Source organism: Chinchilla lanigera, unplaced genomic scaffold (assembly GCF_000276665.1).
Source record: "Chinchilla lanigera isolate Chin_1 unplaced genomic scaffold, ChiLan1.0 scaffold00002, whole genome shotgun sequence".
Taxonomy (NCBI): Eukaryota; Metazoa; Chordata; class Mammalia; order Rodentia; family Chinchillidae; genus Chinchilla; species Chinchilla lanigera.
In genome coordinates this window covers 50662166-50668068 of record NW_004955403.1, presented here as the reverse complement: position 1 = coordinate 50668068, position 5903 = coordinate 50662166, and positions in this window count along the sequence as shown.

Below are 5903 nucleotides of genomic sequence, written 5' to 3'. Positions count from 1 at the left end.
TCATACCCATTTTGGTAGGCTCTACTTTTGTCTTGTTCACAGCCCAGCTACGCTGGGATAGTGGAGTATGTTGCTGAGCGACCAAAGAAAATACCCAGAGATGGCTTGGGAGGAGTGAGATTTATTAAGACTTACTGACAGGTACTGACAGGGAGGATAGGGTTTACTGGTATTTGCTAACAAGGAAGGGTCCATAAGATGTGTGTGGGTGCTCAGCAGTGCTACTGAGAAAGTGCGTGTATTCAGCAATAGTACCACTTGGAAAATTCACAAGTGACATGTATTTAGAATCAGTCTCGCTCAGCAAGTCCATGTGGGGTCCAGTGGTGACGGGCTAGATATGCACTGGCCAGAAAGTAATCGTAGTGTCTGGCTGGATTACAGGATGCTGTAGTGATCTGTCTTGCTCCCAGTTATGGTGGTGGTAGTGGAGTGTGTCTCACAAATTAGGTCACATGGCAGTGACATCATGAGCCTGCTTGGTTCCATTGTATTCCCAGCATTTCAAAGAGAAGTAGACTCAGCGCCCAGGCAGGGAGGCAGTTTCTACAGATAACGCTAGCTGTCCAATCCGCAGTGTCCTTCAGATCGCATCTAACTGGACAATCTAGCTACTGTCAGCTTTCAACATCCCCTTGGCTTGCAAGAATCTTGGGAATCTAAAAGAGGAGCTTCAGGGACATGGCGCCAAATGTCGTAGTTTTTCTTGGAGAGGAAACAACTTTTTCAAAGGAATTGATCCATTTCAACCAAATTTGTAACTTAATAAATTTGTTCACAATATATCGTCTCTATCTTTATTATTTCTGCAGTATTGACAGTTGTGTCCTCTTTTTTATTTCTAATAGTATTTATCCATCATCCTTAGGAAGTTACTTGAGGATATTTTCCAGCAGAACAAGAGGGTAAATAAAGAAAAGAGCAAACATGGAAAAGGCAGGTTTCACTGTTGGAGGGTAGAGCGAGAGAGTTCTGGAGACAATTGTGTGTTTGACTCTGAAAATCTCAATCACTAGGAAAAAAAGGACCAAGGGTCTTCATCAGGGAAAAAAAATAAGAGGGCATGTATACAGAATGGGGGAAAACACAGAATGGAGGATATGGCTAAAATGTTGGGAAAAAACTTGAGGATATAAAGACAAATTGTTATGCAAAAAGGGAAAGGAAATTAGAAAAGAAAAATCGCCAGTGAATGCATAGGCTAACGTAAAATGGGGCGTCATTTTAAGCAGCTGATAGGCTGTAACAACAGAGAATCTGTTTGTCCTTCATGGTAGAGCTCTCCTCCTTCAAGTAGCTTGGTGTTATGGCCCAGCCTGGGACAATATTTGCATAATATATTAATGAAACGGCTTTTTTTATTGGTTCAACTTTTAGAGTGAGCATATGAATTGGAAATTCAGATATGAAGGACAGAGGTGAAATTCAATAAGCCTTGAAAAATATAAACAAGTGAGAATGCAGCTATCGTCATTAACATACTTCTTTGTACATATGTCCGTATTTCGTTCGGATCAATTCCTAGGGGCGAGGTGGCTGCAAAGCTGGGTGTGCATGTGTGTAATTAATCTACTACCAAATTGCCCTCTGGAAAAGTGAAGCAGTTTAATCTCTCCCCATCTGCTTCGCAGCTCAAATTTGCTCCCAAGATCGGAGGAAGTTCTTGGACTTCTGGTCTCCTTTGGTGTCTTCCTCCATTGCCTGGTCTCACTACTGTTATTTCCCCATCACTAAACTATTTGTTGGGTTGTTACAAAAAGGGTTTTTGCACTAGAGGGGAGGTAAGGCCTGTGCGCTCAAATTATCATCTTGCAACCAGGAGTGTCCTAGTAGATTTTTAAAATATAAGTTCTTTTCTTGAACATCCAGGTCCTGCACCCTGACTGTAGAAACAGCGGAGGAGAAAACACACGGCGCCTGCCAACTTTCACACAGGTGTGCAGATCTGGGAACACCGGCCAGGTCCTTGGGCATCTCACCTACCAGGACTGAGAAACACAAAACAAGCCACCTCTTTCCCCTTGGCTGCTGCCTGGATTAAGAGACAAAGATCATCGGCTTTGCTTTGTAGTTTTCCCAGAGAAAGCAGCAAGGTTTTATCTGTATCTGTGTGTTATAAAGAATGTGTTAATTATTTGTCTACCTGTTTCCCTCCCGCCCTCCTTTCCTTTCCTTTCCTCCTTTTTTCTTTTCTTTTTCTTTAATACTGGGGATTGAACCCAGGGCCTTCACACTGAGCTACACTGCCAGCCTCCCAGAACCTTCCTTTTTTTTTTTTTTTTTTTTTTTTACATTTTGGGGTAGTCTTGCTAAGTTGCTAAATTGTCCGGGCTGAGCTTGAATTTGCTATCCCCCATCTTCAGTCTCCCTGAGTGCCGGGATTACAGGCCTGCGCCCCCACACTCATCCCTCTCACTGCCTTTACCATCCTCTCTGGCCTCACATCTGCCTCCAAACAGTGAATTGCTGGCCCAGAAACGGCCGCCTAGGCCTGCTCTGTTCCTTTATGCAGTGAGACCATTCAGCTGGCTAACTCTGAACTGTTAACAACTTCAAATTGTATCTGAGATGCATGCTACATTGGTGCCACTTGACTGACCGCCATAGGCAGGGCCTGGAAGGTGGGTGCCTCACGAGTCTGTCTGCATCTCTCCAGACGGCCCATCCCTGGGCCACAGAGGTGCAGTGAATTAACTCATCTCATCATGTTGTGATATTTTATTGCTGGAAATCAGAAAGGCAACCATCATTCAATCAGTCCAAGTCTAGGTATGCAGGGAGATGTTTTGTAGAAGTGGTTAACATCTATAGTCACTTGAGTTTATTTACCTTTTTATTTTGCAGCGCTGGGGATCAAGCCTGGAGCTTCATACATGTTGGGCAATCACTCTACCATTGAGCTGTGCCCTCAGCCCTACAGTTAGTTAACTTTATTTTGGTTTTGTTGTTTTGAGATAAGGCCTCATCATGCAGTTCAGGATAGCCTTGAGCTCATTTTGTAGCCCAGGTTGGTCTTGAATTTCTAACAATCCTCCTGCTTCAGCCTCCCAAGTGCTGGGATTACAGGCACATTGCCACACCCAGCCAGTTAGTTAATTTTAAGTAAAGGAGAGCAGCACAATAGTGGGTGGGCCTCATCCAATCAGTGGAAGGCCTTAAGAGAAAATGATTTCCCCAGAGAAGAACAAATCTTGTCTCAAGTCTGAAGGATCCACCCTGCCTGGGGTTCTAGGCTAGTGGCCTGTTTCACAGATTTTGGGCTTGCTAGCACACAACTGTGTGAGTGAATTCCTTAAGATAAATTTAATCACACACCCACATATGTCACATATATCCCTATTGGTTCTCTGTGTGTGCAAGTGTAAGTGCGCATATGATAGACCTCCTACTAGTTCTGTCTCTCTGGGGAACCCAACTGATGTACTCTGGGTATTTACTCTTTTTTTTTTCTTCTTCTTTTTTTTAAAAGAGACTTGTGTCAGCAGACTTGTGTCCAAAGACTGAGCCCTGAACAAAGGAAGGGCTCTAGTTTTATACTTGCTGCCGAGGGGCTTGGTCTGTCTTTTTTTTTTAAATTTAAAATTAAAAAACTGACAAAACAACAATGAAGACAAAATCAAAACAACACAAAAACAACAAAAATGATACATGACCTCAAAACAAAATGATAGGAGTTTACAATGGTTGTTACATTACATACTGTTATCTTTAATGAAGTTGCTCAGTCCGCCAGCCATAAGAATGTAAGATTGATGGTGAATTCCTACCATCTTGCCTAGTGAAACTCTGTATTACCTCTAATGTTTTATCTAATAATTATTTTCTTATTCTTCTTAACGTTTTTGAACAATCTTCCATTCTTACATCTGGTAATCTGAGCAATATAGTTGAGGATAGCAGTATATAATATAACAACCACTGTTATATGTTTAATTATTTGATCAATCTTACATGTCTATATTTGTTTATAGACATGTAATTCTTACTGTTAATTCATATTATTTTGTCTTGAAACTTTGTCTCACTTTAAATGTTCTTGCTTTGGTTTGTTTATGTTTGTGATACCGGTATGCTGCTATTGTTCTTTTTTTATTTATTTGTCTCTCATTTACTACTCTTTTTAAAATAAAATTTAAAAAAAAGAACGTAAGATTGATCAAACAGTCAAAGACAGTAACAAGTAAAAAAAGAAAACAACATTGGAAATGATGCAGAGCTTCACCATATGAGATGGTAGGAGTTCTTTTTTATCTTTTTTTATTTTAAATATAAAAGGATGAAAACATAATAACAAACACACAAACATTAACAAAATAACACAAAAACAATACAAGCAATACTGAATTTCAGACAAGGTGATAGGAAACTAACAATGGTTTTTGTATTACATATTGATATCTTCAAATTGGTTACTCAGGTAAACAAATATAGACATGTAAGATTGACCAAACAATTAAACATTAACTGTTCCTTTCAATAAAGCAATAGAAGTTGGTAGTACAACTATGTTAGCTATCCTGTGTTTACATATATACATAATTTCCCCCTTCTTTCATTTCTCCTTTCCCTCATCCCAGTTGCTCTTTACTTTTGAGCAGTTTCCTTTCCCATTATCTATTGTATCTCCTAATTTTTTCTCACTCTTTCAGGTTCTTACACTAGTGAGACAATATGGTGTTTACACATGTGGTCTGATTTATTTCCCTTCTGAGTATGGTCTCTAGTTGTGTCCATTTACCTATAAAAGCCCCAAGTTTATCTTTTTTATAGCTGAGGAATATTCCATTATATAAAATAGCACAACTTTTTAATCCATTCCTCAGTGTGCAGGCATTTGGGTTGCTTCCACGATTTAGCTATTACAAATTGCACTGCTATGAACATGAGTGCACATATATCCCTGTGATATGATGTTTTCAGTTCTTCTGGGAAAATACTCAGAAAGGGAATAACTGGGTTGAATGGGACCTCTATTCCTAGTTTACTGAGGAATCTCCATACTGATTTCCACAGTGGTTGCATCAGTCTACACTCCCAGATGGTAGAAGTTCAACAGTGGTTCTTATACTACATATTGTTGTTTTCAGATCAGTCATTCTGATTACCAAATTCAAGCTTGCAAAATTGGTCAAGAAAAAAAGAAAATTTTAAGCATTGACTGTTCCTTTCAATAAAGCACAGACATCAGCAATACACTTATTTCAGCTATCCTTATAAATATATATAAATTTTATTTTCCATTTAAAAAAAAAACCAAAACAACAAAAACAAATACATAGACAAAATAGCATAGAGAACAATAAAAATGATACAGAATTTCAAAACATGGTGATAGGATATTAACAGTGGTTGTTATATTACATAATGTCATGTTCAAAATGGTTGCACATATAACCAGATATAGGCATGTAAGATTGATCAAACAATTACACATTAACAGTTCTTTTCAATAAACCAACAGATATTAGTAGTACAATTATCCTAGCTATCCTGTGTATACATATACATATTTTTCCCCTCTTCCTTGTTTCTTTTTCTTCTCCCCTCCTTCATCTCAGTTGCTCCTTCACATTTGAGCAGTCTCTTTTCCTTTTCACATCTATTGTACCTTTCAGATTTTATTTACTCTCTCAGGTTCTTATAGTAGGGAGGAAATAGATATTTACACATGTGAATCTGATTTATTTCACTAATGCATATAGTCTCTAGTTGCATCCATTTACCTATAAAAACCTTGAGTTTATCTTCTTTTAATAGCTGAGTAAGACTCTATTGTATGAAATACCACATCTTTTTTATCCATTCTTCAGCTGGTGGACATTTGGATTGTTTCCAAGACTTAGCTATTACAAATTGTGCTGATATAAACATGGGTGCACATATATCGTTGTGGTATGATGTTT